The sequence below is a fragment of the Mesoplodon bidens genome (assembly GCF_964165515.1).
Source record: "Mesoplodon bidens genome assembly, chromosome: 17".
Classification (NCBI taxonomy): Eukaryota; Metazoa; Chordata; class Mammalia; order Artiodactyla; family Ziphiidae; genus Mesoplodon; species Mesoplodon bidens.
Window position 1 is genome coordinate 67,980,380 of NC_138174.1, and position 12,865 is coordinate 67,993,244.

The following is a 12,865-nucleotide window of genomic DNA, read 5'->3' on the forward strand; positions in this document are numbered from 1 at the left end:
AAATTTCATTATTGCTTGCTCACCTTCTCCTCACTGTCTAGGGAGCGCTTGACCGCTGCTCTCTCAATTCCCAGGCTGCTTATGAAGTAGATGCAGGAGGATGGGTAGAGAGAAGAATGAGATTGTGGGAAGAAAATGGAATGGGTTCCAACTGGCCTGGTTAAGCCCTAGGTGTCCTTTTGTGGAGGAGAGTTGCGGGGGGGGGGGGGCGTGGCGAGCGAAGGCAAGCAGAAATAAAGCCAAGAACGAAGACAATCTCCATAAGAAAGAGGTAGGGCAGGAGAGAGGAGGTGAATGTCGGCATCTTGGCAAGGGAGAGGCACTGGAGCAGGTGCGGGATGCGAGAAGCTGTGGGGGAGGAAGCTTTTGAGTAATGTTACTGCTATGGGGTGTGACTTGGAACCGCTAATTGCTCTCAGATCAGCCTAGAGCTTGGAATTCCTCTTAAATTTCCTCTTGATTATTGGGCTGGGTTCTGGCATTTGATTCCTTGCAGAGACTGAGTCATAAGAAGCCCCTGGATATACGGGAATTACACCTGAATTGGCCAACGTAGCTAAAGTTTCTGCTCTTCTAGTCGTGAAATCCCTAATACTAAAGTAAATGAAAAAAGGGGAAAACCTCCCACTCAGTTAGAGACAAGGTTATAATAAAACATTAATTCTTTTTTCTTAGCACTTCAGGCTGTAACCTGTTAATAAAATAAATGTAACTGTGGGAGGATTATTTTCGTTGCCTGTAGCCCAGGCTTGCTCAGCTCTGGCTTTAACGGGAGTTGTGCACTTGAATATTCATAAGTATGAATTGCAAACTCACAAATTAGGATTCTTTTCTGTACAGGATACCAACCAGAAACAATGTCACCATTTATTTGGAAAAAACAATATGGTGTGTGGGATGGAACAAGGTTACGGTAACAAAATTTTCCTAACCCTAAATTGGGCTGTGTTCTGACAAACGGTCTGATAAGGCAAAATATTTTAAATCAGTAGAGTCTTGTAAAACCCAGGACATGTGGCTGCCTTAGTTTGGGTGCTAAAATAGGATTCCTTATGTCGGGGATGGGGGAAATCTCTCCTTCTATCCTTCTTGAGTTCTTGTGGCTGGACTAATAATAAAATTGATACACCAGACAGATTAATAGGAGAAAAACCAATTTAATTTCGAGTCCATGGGAGATCATAAAATAATGCTCAGTGAGTGACCAAAAGCAGGCAACTTTAATATCTTCTTATACAAAGAAAAAATAAATCTGTGAGGATTTGGCAGGACAAAGAAACTTAGGTTTGGGTACTTTAGTTAGTAAGGAATTTAAGCAATGTTTGGGCTTGAGTAGTAAATCAGTATAGAAGTAACAAGGTTTTTGTTCATGAATCAGTAAATGAAGGAATCCGTGAATACTTTGGGGTAATGCTGTTTAATTTACTGAAAAGATCATGATACAACATTCTGGTGGTGTGACCTAAGAACATTTTACAAAACTATATAGTGGTGTTTGAGAAAGCAGTTTTGCAGAGAAGAGTGCTATGAGTTTCTGTTGGTGGAAAGAGGGAGGAGATATGAAGTTTTTTGTCTAGCTCAAGATGATTGGCAGCAGACAGAATAAAAAAGAGCAACTTCAGCATAACTGGGTCAGAGAAAGATTTTTATTTCATTCACTCAAGAGTAGAAAGATATTATACAGGAGGAAAAAAGCAGTTTTCCTTCTGTCCTTCTAACTTTTCATTGGGGGACCCTGTAATGATAGAGATTAACAAGAGAAAAACAAACAGAAGTTTTTAAACATGTTTATCTCATATATACATGGGAGATACTCAGGGAAATGAGTATGGCTCAAAGGGATGGCGCAGAATTCAGGCTTAACCATCTTCAGCCAAAATCAAAGGAAGGAGACCGTGGCAGTCGCTGGTTGAGGGAAGGTGACAGTAAACAGGATAAGGTTAGTTACGGAGATTTAAGTGACATTCTTCCCTGTTGGTGAGGTTTTCTTGTGATTCAGAATCATCCTTTTCTTCCTGGTACAAAGAGGGAGACACTTGCAAATGGAGATACCCTTTACAAATGTAAATTTCTCTTCCAAAAGGTACTTACGCTGTTTTCAGAGCTTCTCCTGTGTCTTGTTTCTCAAAATAATCTTTGTGGCACAGGGGCATATTTGAGGTGGCACATCGTGGTCTCCTACAGTATCAAGGAGGGAGAAGTTTGAAGTACAGATGAGGATGGAACCGAGTCCCAGAGACAGTCTGAGGATGGGATCAGGGGCAAAGGGAGAAAGTGCGGGTCTTAACAAGAGAATCAGGTTCTCTTCCTTAGAAGTAGGAGGGGCAGGGAAACAGGATATTGAGGCTCTCGGAGGTACCTAAGTTCAGTCTAGAAGATAAAGTGTGGGAGGTGGATGTGGACATGGGTCTTGATAAGAGTGAAAAATTAGCCAGAACATCAGCAGGGAATGAATATACTTGTGAGACAAGAGAGGGACAAAAGTTCTGCATCAACTTGTAGGGGACCCCATTGGCATGCTACCGTGGTCTTATGGTGCAGTGCTTTGGAGTTCACGGTGAATGGAGAGAAAGTGGTCAAAGAGCTGCCCAGACAATGTTGTACATAAGTCAAGATCTAAAAGGTGAGCAACTCCAGGGGGTTGTGAACGTCCATTACAAAATAGCTCTGCACGTTCTCCAGAGCTATTTGGCAGGAATTAGTTGAAGTAGCATGGGGCAATGTAAAATTGGAGACTAGAGAGTGTCCAGGGGGCTAGGGGTTGGGGTTAACAGGTGGTGAGTTTGATCCATGCACAGAATGGGAGAGACACAAAACCAAGTTTTCTGTGGCCCCGGCACAGATTTCAGGTCCTTCCTAATTTTCAACTCTCTCATTCCCCTACTCCAGAGCATTTTATTGTGACTGTAATCACTCTACATAAAGCTTAAGAAATGAAAGCTTGGGGATTTCCCTGGTGGTGCAGTGGTTAAGAATCTGCCTGTCGGGGCTTCCCTGGCGGCGCAGTGGTTGAGAGTCCGCCTGCTGATGCAGGGGACACGGGTTCGTGACCCAGTCCAGGAAGATCCCACATGCCGTGGAGCAGCTGGGCCTGTGAGCCTTGGCTACTGGGCCTGTGCGTCTGGAGGCTGTGCTCTGCAACGGGAGAGGCCACAACAATGAGAGGCCCGTGTACCGCAAAAAAAAAAAAAAAAAAAAGAATCCACGTGTCAACGCAGGGCATACGGGTTTGAGCCCTGGTCCGGGAAGATCCCACATGCCACGGAGCAACCAAGCCCGTGTGCCACAACTACTGAGCCCGTGCTCTAGAGCCTGTGAGCCACAGCTACTGAGCCTGCGTGCCACAACTACTGAAGCCCACATGCCTAGAGCCTGTGCTCTGCAACAAGAGAAGCCATCCTGATGAAAAGCCCTCGCACCACAACGAAGAGTAGCCCCCGCTCACTGCAGCTAGAGAAAGCCTGCATGCAGCAACGAAGACCCAACGCAGACAAAAATAAATAAATAAAGCTATTAAAAAAAAAAAAAAAAGAAAGCAAGCTTGGGGTAAACTTTTTTTTTTTTTTAAAGAAGAGATGAGTCCCTCATGAGGCCCCCATATAGCAGTGGTCCTCATGGTTACATAAATATAATAAATATGGATCCACATCTAGAGATGCCAGCAAGCCCCAGAAGCCCATGACATTTGGTCCAACAATCTAATGCAAAAAAAAAAAAAGGGGGTGGTCTTAAAAAGATTGATGACTCCAGGTGAAAGACCCCTGTGCCCCTGGAGAGCTACAGCCAGAATGGTTTTCTTTACCCAGAAGCCAGGTCCCTCGTTTCTAAATATACTGTCAGATATGTGCTTTTCATTGTTTAAAAGTAAACTTGGAAACATCCTTGTACTGATGGAACCGTAGAATCGAGGCTCATCTGAGCTCTTAGGTTATTAGCCCTGACCCACATTTAGACAGAGCCAGGTTTTCATCTACACATAACCCCACTGTCACCATCATCATCATCTGCTGCTTCTACCCCAATGTCTCATATTATACACTGGAAGCATCATTACCACAAACCGAAGAATTTCAGGCAGAATCATCTGTGAAAATACCAGAGGTCAAAAAAAGCCATTATAGGCTGTTGATGTCACCCTGAGGCCTTGTTTGCTACTTTCATGCTCATTTTCCTGCACGTAACCCACTAGAAAAGGAACTGGACTATCATCAACAACAATTTATCAGTGCTAATGGAGGGGAGAGGGGGCACTAGTAACACAAGGTGGTGAATAATAAGAGAGAAACAGAGGAAAGAGACAACATAGGCCTACATGCTTTTTCGGTCTTATAAATATCTGCCATAATAACTTTGCAATTCAACTGGAGTGGTCTGTGGTCTGGGACCGGGAAGGTAGGGAAGCGAGATTGCCTAGGGACAGTGTACATTGTGATCACTGGCAGAGGCAGTGGGAGCTGTACAACAAGCAGAAAATTGACGGCTGATTTGCAGCCAACGACAGTGGGAAACAGGTGGCTGTTTTTGAGCCAGGTTCATACATCATGTCCCATTTTTTCATTTAAAAAAATTGCCAGACTACTTTTATTCTATAACTGATTTTTCAATGAATCACCTGAAAGTAGACCTTACTTTTTGGTCAACTCCAGGGAAAATTCGAATGCATTATGGCTCCCAACTTTTACTCCTGTAGAAATGGACATGAAGCTTGGCATGTATCAGTCTGATGAAGGAACCCCGTCTTGACTGTCCTTGAAGGTTGCCCATGGGACAGGCTGGGAGACAGGCTGTGGCTGTCTGTGGACAGCACACAGCATTCTTTGCATCTTGACATCGCATTTCTGTAGGAAGTCATAGATCATTTTGCTAGACTCAGCAGATAAGTCTAATAAATCAAAATCTGCTTTAGAACCAAAATCTCAATTACTTTTTTCATCAGATGTGCTCAGGATGTAAATGGGGAAAAAGGCAGACACAGAATGTCAAGCAAAAAAAAAAAAAAAAAAAAAGCCGGTTTTTCTGTATTTTAACAGTAGCTCAAAAAAATCAGCTTTATAGGACCTTCTGGTTTTAATGGCTCTGAATGTGAGGCAAATCTAAGCATTGCCACAGTTTTCCCGTTTCTAAAATGTCATTTCCTCCCTCGCCTTTAACTGTCATGTGTGGTGTCATGTTGACCCATGACACACCCTTCACCCATGAAAGCTCATACTCCAGAGTCACAGTTTCTTAATATTTGTTTGGTTAAGTGCCACCTTCCAAGACCCCGGTATTACTGCAGCCAATTAACTAGTTCACTGGCTCATGAAAGCTGTACTGCTTCTAGAAGCAATAAAATTAAAGCACATTTTTTAAAGGGCAGAGAGAATTGGCAGGACTTTCTGTTGTTGCTGTCATCATTGCTAGCTGTCCTTCATGTTTGAGAAGCCTGAGCTGCTGAGTTGACTGTATCCTTTGATGTATGAAGAATCCAATTGAGAGCTTAGCCTGTGCACATTTTCCAGAAACTAAGCCAGGTGTTTGGATAAGGGAGTGGTATTTGCAAGGAGGTCTTCACAGAAGTGATGTTTTGCCCTAATAAATGAGGCAGAAACTGGGTAGTTCCTAACCAAACCCATTTCTCTTCCCTCTGAGCCCAGTGTTAGATCACATTTTCCAGCCTTCCTTGCGGTGAGGTGTGTCCACATGATTGAGATCAAGCTGATAGAATGTGCTGGAAATCACATTCATACCTCTATGCCTGGCTCCACAGTCTTTCCCTTCTGGCTTGATGCAGACAAATGTGGTAACACTGAGAACCTGGTGTTGAAAATGATGGAGCCCTAAGGTCCCTGAATCACCTCTTGGTGGGGAAATGCCCACTGGTTGGGAGTAGGCTTTATTGATAAAAATAAACATGTGTTCTCTGAAGCCATGAGACTTAGGGTTTTATCTGTTACATCCTTAGTTAGTTCTTCCTTAACTAAAACTCTAAACCAGCATATACCTAAGTTTAATGCGTACTGACATCTTGGCTCACCACGGCAAGCAATTTTAGATTCACCTTTGTTAAAACAGATAAAAGGTTTATGCATTTGCAGTAGTTATCTATTCCAAATCCTTGTAAAGACAAGAGTTTCTTAAAGGTCAGTTAATATTAGTGATCAGAAGGCCTCGGTGTGCAAAGCATTCTTGAAGGCGTTGTGTAGAGACGATGGTCGTAGACAAAATACGATATAAAGGAATACAGGAAAACAAGGATAAATGACTAAAGTACAGAGACTGTGGAGGTTAATGTTCAGAACTCAAACAATTGTTACAAGACGGGGTGGGGAATTTTGAGACTTGCCAAAGACACACTGAGAGCCACACTGAAAACCAGGAGCTAAATTGAGATGAGGAACCAGTACTTGAACTCATGGAGCTGAATTGATTTAGGTTTCCTTCTGAGGCTGCCTCAGGCCCGGGGGACACAGAGACTGGGTCATGGTTACAAGCAAAGTGACAGTGCTTTTCACCAAATCCAGGAGGTCCTCTGAGCTCTTGCTAGAGATCTTTTTATTAGGCTTCCTAAATAGACCTTAGTCCTCTCAGGCTATTTTTGTGGAAATAAAAAAACACCAGCCACATGAGAAAAACAGGCTATTTATTCAGAGCTTGTTATAGCAGGGAGGCAGCCACCATCACTTGCGTTTGCAGAGACTCCAAGGCGGGCAGGGGAATGGGAGAGCTTCATAGCGGAGAAAAGGGAAGGCTCCACGTGTGCGCTGATTGTAGGCTGTTGGCTTGGGAAGCTGGAGGTGGGCTAAGTAGGAGGCAGGGCCACCATCACTTGCGTTTGCAGAGACTCCAAGGCGGGCAGGGGAATGGGAGAGCTTCATAGCGGAGAAAAGGGAAGGCTCCACGTGTGCGCTGATTGTAGGCTGTTGGCTTGGGAAGCTGGAGGTGGGCTAAGTAGGAGGCAGGGCCCCTATGTGATTGGTTAGGGTGCCCATTTGGTTTTCTCTGATTGGTGGGAAGGTGGAAGCAGGGGTGAATATTAGGGAAACTATGATTTATTAATCAAGCCCTGGCCATTTGGGGCAGATTGTTGCAGACGTTATTGTTTAGCTTCCTGGACTGTCACTAGGGATGGCAACCTGGCTTCTGCGAGTCTGACTGACAGCAGGCTGGCTTCCTGGGCTGTTTATTGTAGATAGGGGGTTGGCTTCCTCACAGCCTGCTGCAGGTTGTGGGTCAGAGTTCATTTGTATAAACAGTCTGCTTATTGTCCATTTTATATTCAGTCTCTCATTTGTTTATTTTTATGATTCCTTTTTCTAAACAGACTACTTCCTTGAGGTGGTCTTCCTTCTACTGTCATGTTGAAAAGCCTCCCTCCCTCAACATCCTTCCTACCTGGAAGCTAAGACCCTCTGCCCTCCTGGGGCACCTCTCCCGATGAGACTTGGGAGTAAAATTTATCTCTACAGTTTGGTTCCCTTGAAAGTCTTAATATCATCAGTCCTCAAAATCTTTTTCCTGTTTCTGTTTCTCTAGAGGCCGTGGCCTCCTCAGGCAAGCTGGTCCATTGGTGGGGTGGCTGCCCCCGTGACCCGCTCCTGGGTGGCCAGGAAGGATAGGCCTCTCATACTGTTGCATTGAAAAAAAAAGATGAATTAAGATAAAAAGCTCTGCCAACAGTTGAGAATAACTATTGGATATGTATACATTTGTGCATATTTTTCTTTTTGAGCCTGTTGGTTTATTCTGCTTTTAAATCAGACACGAATCTGGCCAAAAGAAGAAAATGAAATACTTTACATTTCCTCCTTGTGCTCCCCTTTCAGCTGTTCAAGGCTAATGACAGAAACCACCCCCTGCCAACCTCAGTATTCTGTGCGTTTAAAAGACCCTCAAGTATTAGCTCTTTGGAAGCCCAGTGTTTTAAATTTGTAAAATAGGCAGGCAGGGCATAATGCCATGATTCCAACTCCCTGGGACTCGTTTCAGGAGTTTGATTAACTCTGGTTTGGCTCAGCAAAGGGAAGCCGAAGTGTATGCGGGGGGCATTCAAATGAGGGCTGTTGTCTGCCAAGATCAGAGCAGCGTTGCACATTTTAAAGAGTCTGATCGCAAGACCTCAGATGGTTGTAGCACCAACCTGAAGCCTATTTGGTCAGAAGTGGCCACTTGAGCAGTCTTAGGGCTTGGCGAGGAATTCTTTGTTTTAGAAAATGCTTCCCACAGGGAGGAGGGAATGTGAAGTGAGGGAGCCCTCTCTTGGAGGAGGAAAGTTTGGAGCCTGGGAAAGACCGAGACTGGGGAAGAAGGGGTAAGCTAAGGACTCTCAGGTCGCCTTTATTGGCAGGTAGGTACTCAGGAGAACGCCAGTCTGCATTTCTGAATTCAGCTCAGGGGCAAACCAACCACTGTTTTTAAGACAAAAGGTAAAGGGTGTACTACCTGCAAGGAAAACTTTCCCCAGAGTATCTGGATTATAGGTGACAGGGTTAGAAATGTTCTCTGCTCATTTGTTTGGCTGAGATAAGAATTCTAAAGGTGGGAGTGGAGTGTGTGGAGGGGTTATATAGGGAGCTGGGAGCAGGCACCACCTTCTGCTCAGGGACACAGGAGTGCCATTTGAGTGTATTCCGTTTCGGTCCCGAGTCCATTTTCTTGGCTTTTCACAACAAGACTGACAGCAGAGATGATCCAAGTGAAGATAATCCGTGAATGTTTTGAATACTAATTTTGATGAGTGTGGTAAGGAGTTTCTGACAGGGCTTCCAGTGGGCCCCTCTCATACAGGAAATATGAGTAATAAATGTTGTTTCTGCAGCAAGAGATAGCTAACACACTGAAGTATTATTATTCCACTGCACCAACCTCCTTCTCCTCGACTGTATACATCCACTTGGCTTCCAAGTTCTGTAGGGATTTATCTTTCTTTAAAGTTTTCACCTCTACCCTCCTCTCTAGTCTTCTAGCCACTGCCTATTCCAAGGAAAGAGTTAAAGTTCTTGGAAAATTATAGGAAAATAGAGCCCTGACATTTGCAGAATGTCCACCAGCCAAGTGGTGGTTCTTCCAGTATATCAAGTCTCCTTTAGCTGTGTGCCAATTAGATGGCCTTTGCCTGCAAATGACATAAAAATATGAAAAAATAGTGAATTACGTAAGTAAAGGGTTTAGTTTTCTTATACAACAAAAAGCCTGGAGTTAGGTGTCGAGGATGTTATCCAAGCAGGGATTGGCAAACTTTGTAAAAGACCAGAGAGTAAGTATTTTAGGCTTTGTGGGTCATACAGACTGTCGCAACCACTCAACTCTGCCCTTGTAATGCAAAAGCAGCCAGAGAGGGGCTTCCCTGGTGGCGCAGTGGTTGAGAGTCCTCCTGCTGATGCAGGGGACACGGGTTCGTGCCCCGTTCCGGGAGGATCCCACATGCCGCGGAGCGGCTGAGTCCGTGAGCCATGGCCGCTGGGCCTGCGCGTCCAGAGCCTGTGCTCCGCAACGGGAGAGGCCACAGCAGTGAGAGGCCCGTGTACCGCACAAAAAAAAAAAAAAAAAAAAAGCAGCCAGAGACAATATACAAATATAGACAAGTGAATAGCAGCCAGAGACAATGTTAACAAATGAGCATGGCAGTTTACCAATAACACTTTATTTATGGACAATGAAATTTTAATTTCATATAATTTTATGTGCTATGACATATTATGCTTCTTTTGATTTCCTCCCAACCATTTAAAAATTATAAAAATAAAAAATGGTAAAAACCATTCTTGTAGGCCGAATAAAAACAGGCAGCAAGTTGGATTTGCTGACCTTCATATTAGCCTCCTGCTACCTTCCTACAGTCACATTGTAGTGTATGGTTTGGTCTTCATGGATGCATCATGACTGCTGCTGCTCCAGTCATTGTGCCTGCATTCCAGGGAAAACGAAAAAGGAAGAGGAAGGAAGAAGGAGTAGCTTCTAGATCAGGTCATCAGAAATCTCCCCCAGCTCCCCCAGCTTAGGTCTCAAGGGGCAGAACTGTGTCAACTTTTGTAGCTGCCAACACTGCAGAGTTGATAAAATTTGGGGTTCTGTTAGTAAGAAAGAAGGGGAAGGGTGTTAGAATGGAAAACAGCAGTGTGACCGAGCCGCGTTCCTGCTTTACCCTCTTGTATGTGATCCAGAGGCAATATCCAAGTGCATATTGTCTGCAGTAGCAGAGATCTCCTGAAACCTGATCATGCAAAATATTACGTAATTTTCCAGTGGTAATTCATGTTATATTGGTGATCTCCAGAAATTTTGGTGAGCAAGCATTTCAGAAATTTGACTAGTGATTTTTATTATTGCCGCATAAGTTTTCAGTGTATGGATCTATCACCAGGATCAAGTTTATGTGGGAACATTTAAAGTACAAAAGCAGCATTAGCTAGTATGTGCAGAATGATTCTTACCTTGGACAGCTTGTTTTGGCTAATTTTACCTAGGTAGCAACTAAATTGCTGGCTGCAATAGTTTGTAGTTTCCTATTTTGAGTCCTTAAGTTTAACAGGTTCTGTTGAAGTAAATTGCAAATTGGGAATTGAGATAATTCTTTTTTGTTGTTCATTTCTGTGCAAGTTCCACAGAGGTACCTGCTTTGGAGGTACTGACTTGGGAGATACCGACTAACACCACAGGAGAGGGGGCAGTTAGCCTTGCCCTTGAACTGTAGAGAAATCACAGGGTCTCTCTGCCCATCGACATTGTCCGTATATGAACAGACCACCACATTCTATGGCCCTACAACCGTGACACTTTCTAAAATGGAGAGACCTTAGGTAGCATATTGAAAGAGATGGCCCTGGCACATTTATTAGGATACGGACATTTAAAACCAAAATCTATGAATAAAATAGCATGACAAACGTGGTCAATCATTGCAATGCAGTTGTTAAGTTCTGGGCCTCTGACTAGCTGTGGCACTTCAAACAAGTCACTAATTTCTCGCCGTCTCAGTTTCTGCTTCTCAAAACCCAGTCTCATCTTGCTTTAAAATGATATAAAAGAATGTGTAAGAGCGTAGGCTTTGGCATTGGACAGACTTGGGTTTAAGTTTTGGCTCTGCTGCTTTTGATCTGGGTGGGGTTGGACAAGTGACTTGATCCCCAGGAGCCTGAAATCCTCCTACTGTAAAATGGGGCTGAAATAATCTATTTCCACCTTGTTTTCAGGATAGAATGAGGAAATATATGTAATGCGCTTAGCATAGCACTTGACATCTAGTAAGCACTCAAAAATTTTTTTATCTCTTATGATTCTTTTTGTAGAGTCATATGATTGTTTTACTTACTATGTGTTACGTTCCTTTGCATAATATACTCTGTACATAAAACTGTATCTAAGTCTCCACTCTAAGTGAGAGCTCACTTCTTCATGAGACAAGCCCAGTCAGCCTGGTGTTATATTTTGGAATTATCTTTCCAAAGAATAGCTGACACTCATTGAGTGCTTACAATGAACCAGGTGCTGATTTAAGCACTTTGTATGTATTATTTCATTAAATCCTCACAATAATCACACAAAGAAAGGAGTATTATTATTCCATTGTTAGGAATAAGAAACTGAGGCACAGTGCGGTCATACTGTCTGAAGTCATTTAGCAGCTAAGTGCTGGGATGGGAACTGGAAACTTTTAGGCCAGCGGCTCTCAAGTGGGGGGCTGATCCCTAACCCCACCCTCCCCAGGGAACATTGGGTCACATTTTCAGTTGTCACACTGGGGGAGGATGCTACTGGTACCTAGTGGGTGGAGGCCAGGTGTGCTGCTAACAAGGATTTATCCAGCACAAATGTCAATAGTGCCAAGGTTGAGAAACCTTTCCTAAGCTCATGTTCTCAACTATTTCTTTATCCAGTTTCCAGATATTTTCTACAGTTAAGACAAATATAATTTAAGATAACATGATAACTCTATGGGTTTCCCTCAGGTCTTGCATGCCATTCTGAAAAACTTTAGGAATAGTAAGTAATCTGAGAATTGATTACTATTTAGTTGTTCAAAGAAGTTAATTGTGCAATAAACTTTTTAAAAAATCCAGACCTAAGATAGTACCAGAAAAAAACAAAAAAGTTTCCTCCTTTGATTCAGAAATAGCAAGTTTCTGGGTGTGCATGGTGAACCTGAAAGGGAATGCTTAAGTGATGCTTCAGTGAAAAGTGCAAAACACTTGTGGAGGTGGCCTCTGCGGATGATGCCAGTGCCACGAAAGAGCAGACACGAAGCAGGTGCTTGCCTGCTTTCTCCCAAAGCCTAAAGAACTAGGCGGCGTAGAACAGAATTAGCAACAGCCCTGGAAAACAAAACAAAACACCTCTGAGGCAGAGGTGTAAGACCGGAAGCTCAGATGTCATCAGTGAGTTGATCTGGATGCTCCTCCTATGTGTTCCGGAGCACACTGCTTATGCTGCTCAGAGCACTTCTCACACTGTATTATAATTGCCTGTCTACTCTGTTAGCATGTAAGAAACTCAAGGACAGACTACATCTCATTCCTGATTTTCTTTCAGTGCCTAGCCCAGGACACGTCACTCAGTAGAGTTGAATACGTATTTGTGGAATGAACAAATGAATTGAATGAAAGGTGGGCTGGGCTCAGGTTGTGGATAATCCTGAAAAAATCAATTAGCATATTTTCACTTTCCTTGGTGTATGACAGGGAACTATTTATTGGTTTTTTGTTTGTTTTTGTTTTTTTGAGGAGGGAGGTAATTCCATCAGAACCATTCTTTGGCAGATTAGCTCTAGAATGAGTGCCAAGATTGGATGGGGTGGAAGAGGATCAAGTCAGAAGAACTAGGTATAAACCACTGTATGGCACAGGTGAGAGATAATGAACTGAAGTTCAACAGGGGTGATGGGAACATT

At 43.5% G+C, this 12,865-nt stretch overlaps 1 protein-coding gene across 11 annotated transcripts in view; it reads left to right on the forward strand.

Moving 5' to 3' along the window:
- The window catches only part of LOC308604953 (uncharacterized protein), a 76,442-nt gene that overhangs the window by 40,370 nt on the left and 23,207 nt on the right, over positions 1-12,865 (forward strand). Inside the window, exon 1 of one of the 11 annotated variants that reach the window (XR_014013583.1) lies at positions 12,738-12,820. The exons of the other annotated variants lie outside the window; for them this stretch is intronic. The gene's annotated coding sequence lies outside the window, so the exon portion shown is untranslated. Of the gene's footprint in view, positions 1-12,737; positions 12,821-12,865 lie in introns of those variants that run through there. 11 annotated transcript variants of the gene reach the window in all.